Source organism: Cupressus sempervirens, chromosome 6 (genome assembly GCF_028749045.1).
Source record: "Cupressus sempervirens isolate cs-2001-9-10 chromosome 6, ASM2874904v1, whole genome shotgun sequence".
Classification (NCBI taxonomy): domain Eukaryota; kingdom Viridiplantae; phylum Streptophyta; class Pinopsida; order Cupressales; family Cupressaceae; genus Cupressus; species Cupressus sempervirens.
The window spans coordinates 165125998-165148561 of NC_143123.1; positions in this window are offsets into that span (position 1 = coordinate 165125998).

Consider the following 22564-nt stretch of genomic DNA (forward strand, 5'->3'; position numbering starts at 1 on the left):
AAAGTTAATTATACTTAGAAATGTTAAGAGTCTAAAATTTGTGAGAAGATTTAAAAGTAAAAAAACAAAAAAAAGAAAAGAAATGATGAGTGCACATTGTGCGTGCATAGACAAAGTGTGCAGCATGCATTGGCACACATGGTGAGGTGCATTGCGCACTCCACCCAGTGCAGGGCTTATAAAAACCCCCCATCTCTTTTTCATTTTCATTTCACTCACTGCATTTTGGTAGTCCTTTTTCAAAGGTAAATTGCTAATACTCTTTTTCCTATGCTGCTTGTGCCCAATCTATGGTGCCACACATAAAACTCACCATGTGCTCTAAAATTGCAGCATCATGCATGCCTACATGCACCTATGACCATGGCAGCACTGCACGTGCATGTCGAGCCCCTTTTAAAGACCTATCATGTGCTCTTCCTATGATGTACATGCCCCATTGGCACCGTGTGTGCTCACCTCGTACCATTTTTTTTCTTTCACCGCATGCTCGAATAATTTTGCCATGTGCTAGCCATTCCTACACTGCGCATGCACCCTACTAGCACCGCACATGCTCACCTAGCATAGTGTGCGTGCATGCATCCGTTGTATGCCTCTGTATCACACCATTGCACACCCAACAAACTCCACCCACCCTCCTCATAAAATGGTGCTATGCGCCTCCTATTTTTGGCACTAGGTGCCCTCCAATGGCACTGCACATCGTGACCCTTTTCGCATGTGCACCCATACCATGTGCACTCCTCTATGGTGCCCTCATACACGCTTTTTTTTTAAAATTTATTTTAATTTTGCAAAAAATATATATATATATTTATATTCAAAAAATACCCAAAGGGCCTTTTCCTTATGCCCTTTTTTAGTTTAATAGTTTTTACATCTTATCTTTTGACTAATAAACATTTTTCTCATTGTGTGTAGATAATCAAATGGCATCCACATCTGGAGTAGTACCCAAGCCTTTAGTTTTCAAGTTCCAAGGCATACCATCCAAATCAAGATTTCACAATAATTATGCTGAGATATGAGATACTGACCTAGGAGACACTAACTTAGGGAAATTCCTAAAAACCTATAATAAACCAATTGAGAGATCAGATCTAGTTTCATCCTTGATAAGTTTTAGGTTGGTGAACATAGTATCACATCCCATACCAATGCAATCATCCGAACTAGTAATGACATTGGTGCAACATTTGTTTTTGAAGAGAGAGTGGTGAAAAGTGTGACAGGAGAAGTGGTCCTTGATCTTTGACCTGACAACATTGAGAGGGTCTTCCATCTCTTGAGAGTGAATCAATTCATAAGGCTCTCCTATGAATCAGTAAAGAGATGGTATAGGGAACATACAAAGCAGTCGATAGATATTATACAATCATCCTACCTTATTGAGAGACCTCCTCAAGGAAGGATAATAGGAAAAGTGGATATGACTCAGGATCTGGGGATATATGAAGGAGGATATTGGTTACTCCATCATCCTCTTGAGCAGAGTCATGGGTTTATCTATAGTAGGCCACCTCAGTACCTTCATGATCAACTTCATTGAGACCATCAAAACATCAAAAATACCATTGAACTAGGCCACCAAACTAAGTGAAAACTTGTGTGAGCAATTGAGGATGGTGAAGGACAAGAAGAAGTTTTATATGATGTCTTACATACTATACCTACTTGTAGCAAGGGCAACATATTATCTTGGATTGTATAGAAAGGGAAACATTTAGGATTCCAATGCATGGCCTTACATAGTCTACCCTCAATTGGTGAAGAAGAAACTATTTGCTCAAAGCAAGGAATATAGAATCATGAATGATGCATTAATTTTTGTGATCATTCGATTCATTGAAGGAGATTATGGAAAGAGGCTATCTGATGAAGCAAAAGCATAGATAAAAACTCTCAAGGCCTATTTCATTTAGTTTAACATGTTCACAAACCTGCGGGTAGGTGGTGCCACTATCAACCCCAAGAAACTCCCCAGATATCCAAGTGACAAGCTAGTGTTATTGGAGATTTCTTGGCAGATTGAATCTACATATGAAAGGGTAAATAGACAAAGAAGACCCTATTGGACATGGGCTCTCATCATTGGACCATACCAGGTAAAGCGAAAGCAAGACATTCTAACTTTTGAGCGGGAATGGGAGAATTATACCCTTGAGGAGTACAATTCCCCTAGGATACATTTTGATAATGTTGAGAAAGTAGAGAGTATGGCTGGAAAATAGTTTCATCATGACGATGCTATTGAAGATCATTAGATGAACGCAACAAATGACTATGATATCCACATACGAGATTATTGTAGGATAACTTTGTATCTGGTAGAGAAGACCCTCAATCTCAATATTCCAGAGGAAATAAGGCAACAAGATTCTAAGGAGCTATTGGACCCCCTGTTCAACTTAGACAAAATCAGAGAAAGACCCATTATGAATGCGGAAGTTGATAGGGAGGAGGGAGATGATATTGATAATTTGGAAAGACATGTGGTTAGAATGATGAAGGAATGGATCAAGTAGGCTTTTTCTGTTGATCCCATACCTGACACTGTAGTCTTCCATGCTCAAGCTTGCCTTGAGAAAGGTAGAGGAAGGAAAGTTACAGTTCCTACCTTTGCACTCCAATCTCCCATCAAGCTAGAGATAGTATACCAACTTGATCACCCAGTTGGATATTATCATCCTCTAGATAGGATAGGAAAGAATAAAATGAAGAGGACTTCCCTGCAAAGAATTCAAGTAGAACAGGGTGAAGTGCAAGCACCTTCCTAGCAACAACAAGAAGAATTAGAGGGATCTGAGGATATCGAAGCTACTCAAGTCTAGGATAATCCTCCTCTACCTCCTTTTGTGCCTTCCCTTTCTGAAGAGGAAGAGAGTGAACAAGTTTATATGCCTCATGTGCAAGAACAACTAGTATCCCCTTTCACCTCCACACAAAAAAAGAGGATTAAGATCTAAATGAAGAAAAGGCAAAGGGTGACTAAGAGAATGGTGCCTTTTCCTTCTGTTCCTAAAACCATCCAAGAAGAAGAAGAATAGGAAGAGGAGGAGATAGATGAAGAGGAAGAAGTGCCCATGCAAAGAAGAACCCAGCTAGCTAAAGCCATGGAGGAAGAAAGGAGAAGGAGTACCTTGAGCATATCACCATTCACTTAGGCAAGACCCTTACAAGTCTCTTCTTTAGAAGATGAAGTGCAACAATGGGTAGATGAGAAAAGTGAAGAAGGGGATGATGTATTTAAAATTTCTATTTTTGACTTCATGCTTGTGGGAACCACATTGATTGAGGGAAAGATTAGGCATACTCCTACTTGGTAGTCCCAATAAGAAGGCTGGACACAGATACCACTAGGCACACAAGGTCATGATCCTACTCTGTGATCTCCACCACAAGTTATAGTGGTAGATAAAGGTTTGGTTACTCCTCCACTTCCAGGATCAGAAGAACATGATCAGAAGGAACTGTCTCAAGAGGAGCAATCAGAACAAAGGGTGACTGACAAAGTGTCTAAGGAGGGACCAATAGTTGAATATTCCCAATCGCCTTCCCAAGACACTAAGGTGCAAGCTACAAGGTTCACTAAGACCAAGGAAATAGAAGGAGAGCCCTCACAGATGGAAAAAACTCCAAGGAGGAGCGATAAGGGGAAGGAAGTTGCAGAACATACTCCTTCATCCTCAATAAGAAGACCTCCAGCTAAACACACTCCAAGGTGGCTGCAAAAGGAAGTGATAAGAAGCTCCAAACCTAGATTTTGAGCTTCACAGGAAGACATTTATGAGATTGCAAAAATTTTGAATAAACCTGAGTCCTCGGCACATGAGGCAATACCATTGGCTTTTGTTATAGGTACACAAAATAGCCCAGAGGTATTTGCACAGGTAGTTGTTCCTCCTGGAGATACAGACATAGAAAGCCTTGGTCCCAAGGATTATGAATTGAAAATTTTCATGTTGGGAAAACCCACACGGGATGCATCCCATTAATGGTGACCATGGGAATTAAAGAAATCATGAAGAACATGGGGGAGAATGAGATAGAAATCCAAGCACTTCAAAGGTAGATTGAGATCCTAAAGGGATATTTGGCCAAAGTCATTGGTCCTCTTGATCTTGAGCGCTCTGAGGAGACCTTGACTAATGTTCTTAGAGAAGGGGGAGCAATCAATATGGATCCATTTTTTAGAGCCTATCAGCAATTGTGGGAAAGTTTTGAAGAGAAACGAGTCATGATTATCACAACAAACCTAAAGATGTTGCATGCTACACAAGAAAATGTGAAGTATAGGTGGCAATTTTCAAGCAAGACTTCAACATTATTGATGAAGTATATGCCTGGAGAAAATATTTACAGACTCTACAAGCCGTAAAGGGGGAAAAGGTATCGAGTTTTGATTGATGTATATATAGGAGATGAATTAAATATGATTGATGACTAGATAGAAAAGATAGAAGATAGCAATAAAATAATGGAAACATTACATGATGAAATTCATCTGCTCAACGATTAGGCCTGAGAGTAAATTTTGGAAGCAGAAAGGCACTATAGTGATGCTTGTTTGGATATTTTTGAAGATGAGGAATGTGAGAGATTGCTACTTATAGATATAGAAGTGGAGAATTTTAAGAATATTTTTGTGGAAGTTGATGATGAGGAGGACATTCGATAGGCCTTCAAAACTAAGGAAGCATTGTTAGAATTGGATACCAAACTTGGGGATTTTGCCGATACCTGAATTGAGGTAGACAATTGTAGATGAAAGGTCAAGCACACATATGAGGCTTTGGATTTTCCAGATGTGGCCAAATCACTAATATTATAGAGAAATTAAAGGGCAAACATCCAAACATACCTTTGGGATGAAGAAGAGCAAAACCCAAATGCCAAAATTTTAGTTTTGACGTGAAATTATGAGATTTTTTGACCTTGTCGAGGTCCGCAGCTTTGCAGCTCCACAACTACATAGGTCCATAGCTATGCAGCTCTGTAGGTTCACAAGTACATAGGTTCATAGCTTCGCATCTCTGCAATTCTAGAGGTGCACCAACAGTTAACTAGTAGTTCCAAAATAGATCTTTCCATGCATTAGAAACACATTCCAATGATAGTTTAACTCTGACTAATACCCTATGAAGGATCAAGTTCTAATTTTTACATCTCCGGACACTTCCACTTTGACTCAGAGTTTTCACATGCTTTTCTCTCACAATTTCTTTGTTTTTTAACATGTAAAGGCTCATGCATCCAATTAATGAATATAAATGGATGGAGTCCTACTAAGCACTAGTTAGATAGGTAGTTTGTATATAATTAGTTTGTTTTATTAATTTAAAAGCATTTTATTGCATGAAGATATCCCTCACTCTCAACACAAATTGAGGAGATTATTTCTTATAAATACCCTATTGTAATATGTAATTAGGGCCGCCATTATTTTGCAATAAGATTATGCTTTTCGTGCTCGCATTTGGAGTGTAGTTATTCTTGCCTAAATGTGTCATTGTTTTGTGGATTTTATTCATGAGATTTTGATTGAGCCAAAGGTTTATTGTGTTGTTTCTGGTTGTGAAATCTTTTAGTTCTAGTGTTTGCTACAAATTTATAAATTCTGTTGACATATCGAGTGTAGACACCTAAATTTGATTACACCACTTTGGTAATCCTATTTAGTTATCTCTAAAGGCATCATTAATTAAATTCCTATCTAATTAATCCTTTGCCATCCCCTAGCTGATTAATTTAATCATCTATAGTCCTAATTGATAAATCAAATAACCTATTATTTATCAATTTAATCCTATTCTTCTATCTAATTCCAAAATCCTCATTTATTAAATAAATCTAGGTGATAAATAAAGCCCTCAAATCTAATAGCCCCTAACTTATCCCTAAACCCTCTTTTTAGCCTAATCCACCCCATCCACTCATACTAACCAAGCTTAGCTACTAACTCACCCACCCTCATGAATGCCATCCACTTGCAAATCTCTAACATCCCTAATCTAATCCTAAACCCAAGCCTAATCCACCCCCTAATGTTGTCACATTCCCTAAGTAAGCTTAAGACTTTCCTAAGCTAAGGAAAGTCAACAATCTCAACTCCCTCCAATATATTCCAACCACCAAGCCTTCAATGCTCTTACAAAGGCCATAAAGACTCTTACAAGCCCATTCATTGCTCTTATAAGCCATAATGAAGGGTCTTTATGAAGATATTATCCCTTGAGCCTCCTTTGTTGACTCATCCTTCTCCTTTCCTCCATCCACTCACCCTGTGACATGTGTCACTCCCTGATTGGTTCTAAACAAGCACAATCCATGTGCTCCCCTTTGAGTGCATCTTGACCCTCCTTAAGCTTTTTTCTCTCCTTGCATCTTAACCCTCCATCCCTCAAGCCCCTAGCCTATAAATTGAATCCCCTCCCAAGCCATTTCATCACAACCTTTAAGCCAAAGTTATAATGCTAGTTTGAGAATCAAAAGCCATCAACCATACCCTTATAATGCCAATTTGAGAGCTCTTTCCATTTCCATCTTCATTGAAGCTAATTTTAGAACCTTGAGCATACATCCTACATCCACATAGTAGACTCATCCCTAAATCAAGTGACCATCCTCATTGGGAGAGCCATTCCATGGTTCATATTCTCATTTGAGGGTTTCACTTTGTCTCTCATTTATGTTATGGTATTTTAGTTTGTAAATGCTTTTGATTTCTTAATTTAGTGTTTCTAACATACTAATATAGCATATACATTTTGGCACGCTCGGTGGGATCCCACTATGGGTCATTTAATCATCTATTTCTATCTATATATTATTTTTTGCTAATAATCTAATGTTTCTTGTTGTTTGAGTGTGTTGTAGGATTTAATCTTGTTCTTGTAGGTTAAAGGAAGCATTAGGGAGAAAAAAAAAAGCTTCAAAGATCAAATTTCAAAATTTTTCTGAAGAAAATCCGCATGTTTTAAACCCAATTCTGTGCAGTGTCATCTCCGCAGATCGGCATCTCTGACTAGATGACTGTCGTCTCCGAATCCTGAACTATCATCTCTGAAGTGAATTTTGTCATCTACGCAGATCAGCATCTCCGAGTTTTAGCGTCTCTGCTTGGCTTTTATCGTCGTCTTCGCCTCTAACCATCATTTCCACCTGGTCAATTTTCTTATTCAAAACACACTCTATCATCTCCACTGTCGCCATCAGTCAAACTGTCATCTTCGCTGCCACCAGCAGTCAAACTATCATCTCTGCAACCTAAACTATCATCTCTGCCACCGCCAACCTAATCTGTCATCTCTGCCTCTTTCTCTATCGTCTCCGTAGATTAGCGTCTCCGTAGATCAGTGTCTCCACATTTTGGTGTCTGCGCCTGATGAACTATCATCTTCGCCTGTCTTTGTTGCACTTTTGTTTTAAAATCTTTATTTTTGCACTTTGTAGTTTTAAAAAAAAAAATTTTAAAAAAGTATAAATCAAAATTTGACTTTTAGTGGTTCCATAGGATTTAGACCATTATAAGCATTTTTACACCTAGGAAAAACAACAAAAAAAGTTTTAAAAAAATTTCCCATAGTTAAGCTTTCATTTTCGAAGATTTTGGGTGACTAATCATTTTGCTTTTTTTTGTCTTATTGCAGGTTGGAGCAATAGATTTAATCATGTTTTTTAAGTTTTTCATGGAATGAACTTGAATGGTTAAACACATTTTTCTTGGAATGCATGCTTAAAACAAACAACTCAATCTTGAATACAAAAGATCAATTAACCATTGCAATATCTCACACTTCAATTTTTGGTGCATTAAAATTGAACAAAACAAATCTCTTTTCCACATGCAATTTAGGCAAAGTTTAATTTTTGGACATTTAAGAAACTTCGTTAAGTTAAACACAAATTTGCAAAAATCAATTTGAGTAGTTCCTTGGACTCACCTCTTTTCTAATCACCCATCAATTTAACCATTGGTTGCAATCTCAACGCCATTTATGAGGATGGGTCTACTTGAAAAAGGTGTTAAATGTTCCACAATCTAACTCACTCACTTAGTCTTTGAACGTTTGCTTTAACTTTATCAAAATTCTTAAATGACCAAAACTCTAGACTAAATTGATCACATTTAAAAATTTGGATTTTAAAATTGAACAACTATTGACATGGAGGGCCTCCGGGCATGTGCTTGACAATCGAGTTTCACACACCTTTTTTTTGGGCTAAAAAAAAAATCACACCAACTCTTGAATGCCTTAAAGAAAATTAATCGATACTTGACGTGGAGGGCCTCCGAGCACGCGGGTTTACTTTCTTGTTGACCCTAACTCTTCTTCTTGTTCACATTCTTTGATCAATTTTTCTTTGTTGGTGTATTTCAAAGTTGGAATTAAACATTTTCTCTTAAACATGAGTTCTTGCAAAGTCTAGATCAATACACATAAGCATCAGTTGGAAAAGAATCTTGTCTTTTAGCCCAAGGTCATCAAAGTCTTCTCTCCCCTTGTCATCTCTCAAGGCCATCTTGGGTGCATAAGATTAGGATCCAAAACCTTGTTTCTCTTTTTAGGAGGCCTTCTTGGAGATTTCATCACCCCTTGGACGACCTCAACTCCAGCATTTCAGCGGAGTATAAAGATTGGGAGGTGAATCCAAAGACACATCTCTTGGAATCAAGATTTTGTCACTCGGGCTAAGCCTCAAGGAACTTTATACCCTTGAGAAGTGAAAGAGGAGAAGTGGGTTACCACTCCTCTCGGTTGTGTGACATCTTTTTGATTTCATTTACGGATTTGGGCCTCATGTACCTTGGGTATATCGAGGACTCCCTAGCTAAACCAATTGTCAGCCTTGCAGGCAACCATCTAGGATGTTAATGTGTTTGAAGTGACTGATCAAAATATTTGTAAAACATACTCACTCCTTGGCGCAAGTATCACATTCTAAGAATGAAAAACTTCTATCTGGTTGTTCCTATCTATTGCTTGATTTCTTATTTGTTGAATGAATGTTTGCCAAACTTGGTCAATCCTAGCTTAGGGTATACTTAGCGTAGTCACTGCCTATTCGAAAAGTTGAACGAGTTGAAGCAAAACAATCAAGATCTCTCAAAGCCAAGCAGATTTAGAAATTCATGTCAGAACAACCCAAACCCAAACAGAAGTTTCACAAAGTTAAACTCAAGCCATCTCAAGCATACCAAGAACTTTTAGCCAAGAGAAAGGAACTAACACCAAGCCCTCGAATTGCCAAAATCCATAAAGCAGAGGACAAAGCTGCTGACGAAGCCCTTCAAGATGCCTGGTTAGATTGCACCATCCAACTTAACCAACATCCAAGAGTTAACAATGCTTATGCCTTACCAACTAGGCATGACTTCTATGATTAGACCCCCTTGTTTCTCCACATCTTCTTGCATAAGCTTCACTTTAGAGTCATCCTTGTAGGTAAGCCAGCCATCCTTAGTCATCCCCTTAAGCATTTTAGCTCATCCATCTCATTTAGAACCAAACCATCTAGCCAGCAATCCAAAAATCTTCGCATCCAAGCCTTCAAAATTGTTGTCACTTTGCCAAAAGTTTTCCATTCCTAACATCTTCCAAATCCACCAATCTCACCAAGGTTATCCCTTTAACAAAGCTTTGTCTAAGGTAATCTAGCTTTGTCACTTATTATCCTTCATCACCTTGAGCTAAAGGTTGGGATCCACAAGTGGTCAATCTCGTGTTCTTCCTAAAGGATCATTAGTCTATCCTTAAGTTGACACAATCACCACCAAGCTTGCACATAGGAAAGCAAACCTTTCATAATTTGGCAACATATCTTTGAAGTTAGAATCCCCAACCCAATCCTCCTTAGGTTTTTTCATATAGATTTGCCTCAACCTAGGAAATCATTTGCATAGAAAAGCCTTCCCCTTTTTGCATCCATCAGCATTCTTGCATCTCATCCCTAAGAAACATTCTGCATTTTCATGCCACCCGTCACTCGCTTAGGCAAGAAGAAGAAGGAAACAATGGAGCCCTATCATTTGGATCCAACAACATCACTCCCCTTGAGCACTCAACCATCCTTCAGCCCAAAGAATGCTATACCATCACCTACTGACATTGAAGCTTTCATGAACCAACCAGGAAATGCAGTATTGGTGAACGTCATTATAGACAAAAACAAGGAAACAATCATGGCTAACTTTCGAAGGGACAACATTGGAGCCTTTGACTTTGGAAGACCTCCCCCCTTATCAGATACATCTCACCCCTTGTTTGAGCAACTCCCACCACCTATAGGCTCTTATGATTCGAATTATCCTCAATCTATGCCAAAAGAAGAGCCTCAAACCAATCCATATGATCCAACAGACCCAAACATACTAGCCTCCACTCAAGTTGAAATCTCCCTTCCTCAAGCCAATCCAGCCACCACCACTCCACCATTGGTCCATACCACTTCATCCCAAACCCCCTTTGCCCAAAACACCTCACCATTCACTCCCTTCACTATTGTTGCTACTGCTCTCCAACCCAGCATTCCAAATCCACCCATCTCCCAAATTAGTGCTAGCATCTTTCGCCAACCTCAGCAATATACAACAGGGATGCCACCCATGGGGCTAGGTAATCAACCCTTCATCACCCCTAGCTTGTTTACCTTAGCTCAGAACACAATTCCATCATTTCCAGTAGGTCCTTGGAGCTCAGTTCCATCAGCCACAAATCCACAAGCTACTACCTTCACTCCACAAAGTTATCAAACTGCACAAGCTACTACCAATGTTTTGCCCATCTCTCAAGTGACCCAAGCTCCTTCCACCACTCTACCAAGCTTTCAAATCTAGCCACCAAGCTATCAAACCCCATCATTTCCATTTCCTAGCTTTCAATTCCCACCACCTCCACCACCAACTAATCCATTACCTCCTATTACCAACTATTTTTCTATGCCACTTCTCGGAGGAAATCCACCACCACCAACCACTAATTACTTGGCCTCTTTTGCCATGCAGATACCTTCCAAAATGGGGGCACAACCCACATATATTGGTCAAACTCCTCAAATCCAAAGCCAAGTTCCACAAGCTCCTCGATCCTTTCCCCAAGCTTCACAACCATCTTATACCTTACCTCCACAAAGCAATCCATTTATTGCATAGCCAGCTTATGTTCCTCAATCCCAACCTCAAATCCAATATCAGTAGCAAGCCTCGCAACACATGCAGCAATATGTGCCCCCTCCACCTCAGCAACCCATCATCCACCATTCAGTTTCCCAAGCCATGTACAATCCCTACCAGCCCATACCTCAAAGCCATCCATATTCCATTGCCCCATCTAGCACATACCTACCTTAGGGCACTCCTACATTGGGGGCACCCCAGCCATCACCCATTAATTCAGAATGGGAAGCCATGAAAATAGCTTTGAAGAACATCCAAGAGGGAAATGATCCAAAAACTTTCAAGTTTGAGAATGTGTGTCCTTACCCATTTGACAGAGCCATTACCATGACACCATTTCCCAAGCATTTTGAGACACCCAAGTTTGACAAATTAAGAGGAAAAGGAGGCCCTGTCACACATATCAGAGAATTTTACATGCACTACCAAGAAGTGGCATACAATGATGTCTTCCTCTTGCATCTCTTTCCTAAAATCTTGGCTAGACCAGCTCTTGAATGGTTTTATAGAATCCCCTATGGCACAATTAAAATTTTTTCTGAATTGTCTGAGGCATTTGTAGCCCAATATGCCCATCTTCTTGAAACAGAGCTATCAGTAGTTGATCTTGTCCACACTAAGCAGAAAGGTGGAGAAAGCCTTCCTGAATATCTACAAAGATGGCAAACCCTTACCACCCGCATATCTTGCACCTTGCCAAAGCGCCATTTGGTGAAATTTTTTATTGATAATGCCCATCCTAGCTTGGTTCACCACATGACCATGAACTATTTGTAGACCTACAAAGATATCAAAGAGAAAGGAATGATCCTTGAGAAAGGACTCATTAAAGATGGTGTGGTCAAGATTTACAAGGAAGCCAACCAAAATCAATCACATTACAATGACAAGTCTAGGTATTGGAACAAAAACAAGCATGTTGCAACAAATGGCGTCATTGACACCAGACATGTGAATATTGTTGGTCCTTCCCAAAATCAGTCTAACCCACCATATCAATCAAACAATCAGCAAGCTATCAACTACCAATAGCAGAATAACCAAAGCTATCAAAACCACAATCCAAGACCCAACTTTCAAGGGTTTAGCAATCAAGCTAATGCCATCAATGTAGCTTCAGGACAAAAGCCCAGATTCCAACCTTCACCTAGAAATTATACACCCCTTGGTGAACCATTGGATGTCATTTTTGAGAAATTTGTCTAGGAAAACCTCATCAAATTTCCTCCTACCTAGCAAATCAAGCCAAGCCAATCCAAAGCTGCATGGTACAAAGACAATGAGTACTGCAAATTTCATAGGGTAAAAGGTCACACCACTCTCAAATGCATGAAACTGAAAGATTATGTGCAGGACCTCATTGATCGAAAGGAAATCACTGTTGGCGCCCAAACCTCTCCCAATGCAGGCCTACAGATCTATCAAAATGCTTTTCCTCCTCACAACAATAAAAATCCTAGAAAAGCACCTATCCAAAACAACAACAACAACACCAACAACCGCTAGCCAAACCAATAGCATGGGAAGAACACTGACCACACTTCATCTTATATAGACTATGGTAGCCTCATAGGTTGTATATCTAAGAAAGAGCCTTCTGTCAATGTTATCAATATCCAAGGACCAAACAATGAGTGTGCAGTCACCACTCGAAGAGCACGATTTAACATTGTAGGCCCACTAGTTTTACTAGCACCATTAGCTCCATCAAAAAGCTAGTACAATATCTTGGAACACCTTGGGAACATGCCAACCCAAATCTCCATTTTAGACCTTCTTCACACCAGTCCTGTGTACAAGAATATCCTTGACAGTGCTCTCATAGAATCCCATGTCCCTTCAGATATCAACGCTACTGATTTTTGTAATCTTGTTGGACACCTATCCTCCTCATGTGCCCTATCATTCAAACCCAGCGACATACCCGTGGTCGAGCCAGATCACACCCTTCCGCTCCTCATAGCCATCATGGTATCCAATTTTTCCATGAAAAGAGTAATGATAGATAATGGATCAGCCTTGAATATTTGCACCCTAAAATTCATAAAACAAGCTGGGTATACTGAGGCAGATATCATCAGTGAGGTTATCACCATCAAAGCTTATGACAACTTAGAAAGAACCACAGAAGGAACTATTCTGCTACCAATCAAGGTTGGGCCAGTCATCCAAGAGACACTTTGCCATGTTATTGATCTAAACCTACCATTTAACACCCTCCTCATTCATCCATGGATTCATGCTATGAAAGTCGTTCCATCCACTTACCATCAGTGCATCAAATTTTCGCATCAAGGCACTAAGGTAACCATCCATGCTGATCCAGAACCCTTTGCTTACTGCAATGCGGTTGAAGCTTCATATACAAACCATTGACCTAGAATTAGTGTTGGCACATCCATCGCTAGCTCATCCCACACTTGTAATGACCCAGAAACCATCCTCACCTCCACCCTGTCGACCGTGAAGATCAATAACAAAGGCTGTGGAGAGTATAGTCTGTCAGATGCATTTGTTGTCAGGCCACTCCCACTTGATCCACATGCCCATGGATGATTTACATATCACAAAGCTAAGGAGATTCCACCTCCTCGATACAAATAGTTTGGCCCAACAACCTTTGTATCCTCAAAAATCCCTCTTCATGAGGAGCTCAATCCGGATATCAACAATTGGTTACAGAAGGATGCACCTCCAAGAAATCAAGCACACCTTGATCACTTTAGCCAGAGGTATCCCCAAGAACATAAGCTCATCACTGACAAATGGAACTATCAAGGTGGTGGTCTAGGACTAGAAGAAGGAGGCATGCAATGCCCCATCGACGCACACAAGTGGGAATCAAAGTTAGGTCTCAGCTTTGGCATACCCACAACTAAGGGCACCAATACAAACGATCACGCTTTTTTGAACATTCACCACAACCTTGTCAAAATCAAAGACATTCCTAAGGAAGTTGAAAAGAGAGCCTACGATGATATCCTAGACCAAATTTCCCTTGGAGACTCTGTTCTCCAAGAACTATCCATCCACCTCATTGACCTACCACTCGCCCATCCACAACTCATAGATTGGGACCAACCAAGCATCATACACATTGATGAGTTCACATCAGAGGAAGCACTTCTAAGATTCGTTGGAGCCAAAACTCCTCATAAGAAAACAAAGCTAGATTCTGCCTATATCTATAAGCTAGATCCCAAGGGGTATTTTGGAAAAAATCCCCAACCTAGTCCCGATACACCCAAAATTGGAACTAAGGTGAATTCGAGACTAGCTAAGGCAGTGAAGAGAACCCCTCAACAAGAAAATCTAGAGCCACAAGAAGAACATGAGGATTTAGCATTGCCTCCTCAAGATAATCGACCAGAGGTGTCTTCTATTCTAATTGAAGATACTAGAGAAGTCAACATCAGTTCTCCAGAGATCCCCAGACTTGTTCACATTGTTGCATCCCTATCACAAGACTAAGCTGACCTCCTCTTTGAGATCTTAAGAGATAACATTGGCCAATTTGCATGGTCATATCAGGACATGCCAGGACTTGATCCAAAGCTTGTATTTCATCATCTTGTAGTCAATCCAAAGATCAAGCCCGTCAGACAAAAGCTTAGAAAAATGCACCCCAAGGTGGCATTATTGGTCAAAGCTGAATTAGAAAGAATGTTAGTTGCTAATTTTATCCAACCTATCGACTACTTAGAGTGGATCTCTAACATGGTCCCCATCACTAAACCCTCCGGTGACATCAGAATCTACACTGATTTCAGAGATCTTAACAAAGCTTGTCCAAAAGATGATTTTCCCTTGCCCAACATAGATATGATTGTAGATCTTACAACTGGACATAAAATTTTGTCCCTCATGGATGGGTTTTCTGGGTATAATCAAATCAAGATTGCAAAAGAGGATCAGCATAAGATAGCATTTACTACTCCTTGGGGAACCTTTTGTTACAACATGATGCCTTTTGGCCTAAAGAATACTGGGGCTACCTATCAAAGAGCTATGACAGCCATTTTCCATGATCTTATCCATAGCATTTTGGAGGATTATGTGGATGATATCTTGGTCAAATATCATAACTTCATGGATCATCTTGCTGACCTAGAGAAATTCTTTGATAGGTTAGCCAAATATCATCTTATGTTGAATCCCAAGAAGTGTGTCTTTGGGGTCACATCTGGCAAACTTCTAGGCTTTATAGTTTCTAAACGAGGTATAGAGATCGACCTCAAGAAGGTCAAGGCTATCTTAGACATGCCTCCTCCCCAAACACTGGGACAGCTTCACTCTCTTCAGAGAAAGCTTCAATCTGTCTGGCGCTTCATCTTCCAGCTTATAGATAAGTGTACACCATTCTCACATTTACTAAAGAAGGATGAGAACTTCAAGTGGCATCATTTATGTCAGCACAGCTTCGATCAGCTCAAGCAGTATCTCACCAATCCCCCTATCTTGGTTCCACTAGTTCCTGGTCATCCCTTGATCTTGTACATATCAGCAACACCTACTGCTCTAGGGGCACTTCTAGCACAACTTGATGACTACAGTAGAGAAAGAGCCATCTACTACATTAGTAGAACCCTAGTTGGTTATGAACTCAATTACACTCCTATGGAAAAAGCTTGTTTGGCAATTATTTTCTCAACTCAAAAGCTTTGCCACTACATGCTAAGTCATACCATCCAACTAGTCTCCAAGATCGACCCTCTCAAGTATATGCTCTCTAGAATAGCACTTACAGGCCGTTTGGCCAAATGGATTATGCTCCTTAGCGAATTTGACATCCAGTATGTGGACAAAAAGGCAATCAAAGGGCAAGCTATAGCAGATCACCTAGCTGATGCACCTCTAATAGATGCATATCCTTTGATCACAGAATTTCCAGATGAGCATATCTATCTAATTGAAGAACAACCCCCATGGAAACTTTATTTTGATGGCTCATACACATCTCATGGATCAGGGGCAGGAATATTGTTGGTCACACCTCAAGGGGATTACATTCCAAAAGCTTTCAAGCTACAATTCCCTAGCACCAACAATATAGCTGAATATGAGGCTCTCATAGTAGGATTAAAGATAGCTATAGAATGGAACATTGTTGAGTTACAAATCTTTGGTGATTCTCAGCTCATCATCAAGCAAGCCCTAGATGAATATCAAACTAAAGATGAAATGTTATTACCCTACAAAGAGCTAGTTGATCAACTAACCCAGCATTTTACAAAGCTTCAGTTTACACAAGTGCCTCGAATACAAAACAAAGCAGCAGATGCTATGGCTACTATAGGCTTGCTCTTGGAAATTCTCCAAGTAGCTACACAGTATGAGTTTTTAGTCGAGCAGCTCCTCACACCTGCCTATGCGAATGAGGATTCAAACCATGTTTGTATCTTGGTTGGTCCCCAATCCCCTTGGTACCATGAGATTCACACTTACCTTAATGATGGTATCATATCCCCTCACCTCACACGTACCCAACACCAGAACCTCATCCAAAAATCATCCCGCTATGTTATCATAGCCAATACCCTATATCGTCAGGGTTATCACGATACTCTCTCTTGATGTTTAGACCAAAATGAGGTCGTGATGGTGTTAAAAGAAGTACACTTTGGACTTTGTGGTGCCCACACGAGTGGTATTTTCCTAGTGCAAAAAATCCTTAGAGAAGGCTACTATTGGCCTACCATTGAAGAAGACTCCTATGACTTTGTTAGAAAGTGTCTCCCATGTCAGCAGGATGCAAATCTTGTGCACACTCCAGCACAGGATCTACAGCCTATTGCACCACCTTGGCCTTTCGCTTGTTGGGGCCTTGATCTAGTTGGAACTATCACACCCCTCTCATTTGATGGACATAAATGGATAATAACAGCTACAGACTATTTCACTAAATGGGTGGAAGCAGTCCCCCTAGTCTCAGCTATAGGAGTTCAGGTCTCCAAGTTCATCTTGTACCACATTGTTTGCCACTTCGGCATCCCATCCACCATCTTCACCGACCACGGAGGTAACTTTGAAAATCTCAACATGGAAGAATTATGCACTTCCCTCCACATCCATCACCACTTTTCTAGCCCATATTTCCCACAAGGTAACGGCTAGGCAGAGGCAACTAACAAAACCCTCCTCAAAATCCTAAAGAAAGTTGTCAATGATTCTGGCCGCGATTGGCACCTACAAATAAATCCAGCCCTATGGGCCTATCGAACTTCCTTCTGTACATCCACTGGCACAACTCCATACTCCCTAGTCTATGGTACTGAAGCGGTACTACCTATAGAGGTCAAAATTCCCTCCTTGCGCATATCTTTGCAAGGGCAAATATCAGATGAAGAATACAGAATAGCTTGGCTCACTCAGCTAGATCTCTTAGACGAGAAGTGACAACAAGCTTATGATCATCTCACAATCTATCAAACTTGTCTCAAAAGGAATTTCAACAAGAAGGTGCTCCCACGACACTTTCAGCCAGGCGACATGGTCCTCAAAGAAAACATGAAATTCCAAGCAGATCGAGAAAAGAAAGGCAAGTTTGAACCTACATGGCCTTGTCCTTATATTGTCACTGCATCCTTTGGCTCTAGAGCCTATCAGCCATCTACACCAGAAGGAGAACTCTTGAATGATCCTACTAACATCATTCATCTCAAGAAGTTCTATGCTTGAAGATCCTTGGTATACCTAGCTTTTGAAAAATACAAAAAAAAAAAATAGTAAAGAGAAATAAGCGTCCAATGGTGAAAACTTAGCAATTCAAGTGCCTTGGATAGGTACCTTGGTGAAAACCTGGTAATTCAAGTGCCTTGTGTACTAAGACTAATCCATTATCTATCACTATCCTATCCCTCATCCATTCACCCACCATCCCATAAAACACCTGCTTGTTCCCTTGGTGTTCCAACCAAATATCCAAAATCTAATGAAGCTTGTAAATACCTCTTGTACAGCTTGTAAATCTTGTACCTTAGCTTGTAAATCTTGTATTAGAGCTTTTATTATACCTTGTAAATCTTGTATCATCTCTTGTATATTTGAATCTTGTCCAAAGCTTGTATCCTAGTTTGTATCCTATCACATGCACACAAAGAATCCCATTTTCCTTAAGCTTTTCGCAAACCATCTACCTATTCACCTATCAACTATTATAGACATCTCACCCTTCACAAACGTTTCCATATCACAAAACCAAAACATGAACAACCTTGTACATTTGTCACATATCTTGGTCAGTCAGCTTATACATCCTCTTTAGCTTAGTACCATTGTATCTATCTAGCTTTTGTGTCAGTTCCTCCTTGATCAACATCTTGTACACATCACACAACCCTTGGTTAGCTATTCCAATGCATCCTTTAGCTAGATCTCCTATCACCAAAGTGTTATCCTTCTTAGTTCAGCTTGCCAGATGCATCATCTAGATCCATCCGCTTAGGTGCTCTCCGATAGATCCTTGTAGGATATAGCTTTTCTCATGTCTGATCTTGGTCCATTAATACCTTGTCGTACCCATCTTGTTGGCAAACTATTCTCTTTTGGATTTTCACTTTCTTTTGATTTGGACTCTTCCCTTTTGGGTCTTGAAGTATCTTTTCCAAGAAATCTTTTTTGTTCCCTCCTCAAGGTTTCCATGATCTTCCATATCATGGTATGCTGCGAATGGGGCAATCTGAGCATTAGGTATTGATCATGTCTTTTGCTTGTTTTCTTTTCTACTTGTGGGTTACCCAGTGTCATTTCCACGCTGCTTCCTCTAGGATTCATGTGTGATACTGGGGAAATCCTTGTGTATTTGTTTTGAGTCAGTTCATTAGTCCTTTGGACGGTTGGTGAAAAGGCCTTGATGTTCTTGGTAACCTTGGCAATTAACCAACAATCCTATAGCAAATCTAGTGCTCAACTACATGGTGGTACTTCTCTTTGAAGTATCCCCCTGCTCAAAAAGCTTCAATGGAATCCCTTCATCTCCATTATCCCCCATCCATCTCTAGCATCTGTCTCTCCTTCTGCAGCTTATGCATCAGTATCTCTTTGAATCACTCCTCACCTTTAGCTTTAGGGATCCACAATCCTAGTCATAGGGATCCACCAATCCAAATCAATCCACCAAGCCTCATCTTTCGAGATCCACAATCCTGGTCCTAGGGATCTCCAAAACCCATCTTCCGCCAATCTGACTCTTTGAAATCTTGTTGCATCAGCTTTATCATCCCCTCATCCATCTCCCTATCCTAGATTCCTTTTTATAGCACTCCGCTCCTTCATCCTCCCCCCAATCCTGGAAAGTCTTAAGCTTGCTTCCTTTTGTGCCTGTGATTCTCCCTTTATCATTCTCCCATAGTGAGAGTTTGAGCTAATTTAGCCTCTTCTCTTAAGCCACTCTTTGTCCTCCCATCCTAGATTCTTGTATTTTTCAAGAAGCCGTCGAGCCTCATTTTCTCTCCTCACCACCTTCTTGAGGGGGCATCTCTACATCTAGTCTCTCCTCTTCTTATTCGAGACTGGGGCAACCTTGTTGCTAAAACATCTTCTTTGTGTCTTCTTCATTCGAACTTCTTTGAAATAGTGTTGTCTCAACACTATGTCAAAGGGGGGCAAAATGTAGACACCTAAATTTGATTACACCACTTTGGTAATCCTATTTAGTTATCTCTAAAGGCATCATTAATTAAATTCCTATTTAATTAATCCTTTGCCATCCCCTAGCTAATTAATTTAATTAATCATCTATAGTCCTAATTGATAAATCAAATAACCTATTATTTATCAATTTAATCCTATTCTTCTATATAATTCCAAAATCCTCATTTATTAAATAAATCTAGGTGATAAATAAAGCCCTCAAATCTAATAGCCCCTAACTTATCCCTAAACCCTCTTTTTAGCCTAATCCACCCCATCGACTCATACTAACCAAGCTTAGCTACTAACTCACCCACCCTCATGAATGCCATCCACTTACAAATCTCTAACATCCCTAATCTAATCCTAAACCCAAGCCTAATCCACCCCCTAATGTTGTCACATTCTCTAAGTAAGCTTAAGACTTTCCTAAGCCAAGAAAAGTCAACAATCTCAACTCCCTCCAAAATATCCCAACCACCAAGCCTTCAATGCTCTTACAAAGGCCATAAAGACTCTTACAAGCCCATTCATTGCTCTTATAAGCCATAATGAAGTGTCTTTATGAAGATATTATCCCTTGAGCCTCCTTTGTTGACTCATCCTTCCCCTTTCCTCCATCCACTCACCCTGTGACATGTGTCACTCCCTGATTGGTGCTAAACAAGCAAAATCCATGTGCTCCCCTTTGAGTGCATCCTAACCCTCCTTAAGCTTTTTTCTCTCCTTGCATCTTAACCCTCCATCCCTCAAGCCCTTAGCCTATAAATTGAATCCCCTCCCAAGCCATTTCATCACAACCTTTAAGCCAAAGTTATAATGCTAGTTTGAGAATCAAAAGCCATCAACCATACCCTTATAATGCCAATTTGAGAGCTCTCAAGCTACCAATTTTCCATTTCCATCTCCATTGAAGCTAATTTGAGAACCTTGAGCATACATCCTACATCCACATAGTAGACTCATCCCTAAATCAAGTGACCATCCTCATTGGGAGAGCCATTCCATGGTTCATATTATCATTTGAGGGTTTCACTTTGTCTCTCATTTATGTTATGGTATTTTAGTTTGTAAATGCTTTTGATTTCTTAATTTAGTGTTTCTAACATACTAATATAGCATATACACCGAGCTCGAGAAGGAATCACCAAATTGTGCTTGCATAACTCTCTATCTCACATGAGCACACTTTTCGTGGCCTTGTGATTTGATGCAAAGTCAAAAATCATTCGGTTATTGAAATTTTCCATTGATGATTGCATCAGTGGAATCTAGGAAGCACTACTCTTGTTTTCATTGGTTACCTACCAATTTCTTTGAAAGCTTAACTCGTAGTGTGTTGTTTTCTGTAGTTCATGTCCATTAGGATTTCAATTTCAAGTTTTTTGCTTTCAAATTTAAGTTATTTGCTTTCAGTTCTTGTTATTTTCTTTATTAACTTCCTATTAGAATAGGATTTCATATTAGTTGTAGAGTTAGATTGCATTCATAAAAAACATAAAATACAAAAACATAGTTCTTTTTAGTGTTATTTCGAAATAGTGTGTTGATTCTTCATTTCATTCAAAGTCAGAATGAACCAGCAAAGGCCTCCTCATGAACAATCACATTTATCTTCAACTGAGTGGATTTCAGTGCATCGTAAGACAACCTAGAACCTTGGAGTTGATTCACAAGATTGACTTTTCAAGAGAGGAATTCACAAGAATTCCTTCCATTTAGCATCATGTAATATGACATCCCAACACTAAGTACACCCTTTTATAGTTTCCTTTTTCCTCTTTGATCTCTAACCTAATTAATGTTTAGGAATCCTCTATAATATGTCATTAATCAAAATCAACAATCTAGAATAGTCTAAATTCCATACTTGTCCTTTCTCTATTTTTATTGGACTTCTCTTCCTTGAAATCTAATCACTTTCTTCAAGAAATAATTTCAAATCTTTTCCTTTGACTGCATAAATAAAGTTTCTCACTTGGTATGTTTATCTCACATCATATCTTTTTCCCAAATCAAAATTATATGTAGCCTCTATTCCACTCAATAAATACTCTATTTTGTATGTTGTCACTTGGTAGTGTCTCTACTCAGTGATCTCTGTTTGGGTTGGTGAGGTCTTCTTCTCAGGGAGTATATAATATTTTGATGAGTAATGATGTTGGTAATAGCTATACACTTATCATTCTCTTATTTCATTTCTCAAGAAATATAATGACTCGGTTACAATGTTCATCTTAACTCACTACTACATTTAGACCCAAATTGCAATGGTAGGTTGTCACAATTTCAACATCTACCCATCACACTAGTGATAGAACTACAAATTAGTTCTCCTTAGATGACCCTTAGACTTTTTTTGGCACTAATTAAGATGAAAAGGGTATCCATCGCAATAGAGATGAATGACACTACCATAACTTGGAAGATGGAAGGAACAAGAGTTATTGTTCACGATGTCACAATTGTAATAGTATATTTTCACAATTCTGATGTCAATGTGATAGTTGTGTTGTGGAAGCAATGTTCATCCATTGGGAATAGTGATCGTAATTGTGACTTTGTTATGACAGTTGTGTTGTGCAAGTGACAACTATCCATCAGAACAAGTCATCACAATTGTGACTAGTTGAATTATTTTTAAAAAATATGTTATTTTTAATGCCTTGAGCAGCCTAAAGACTGGTTCTTGGGTCCTTCTCAGCCTCTTCATGTTTTTGGTTATCAGATGTTATATGTCTTTTTGTCATCTTG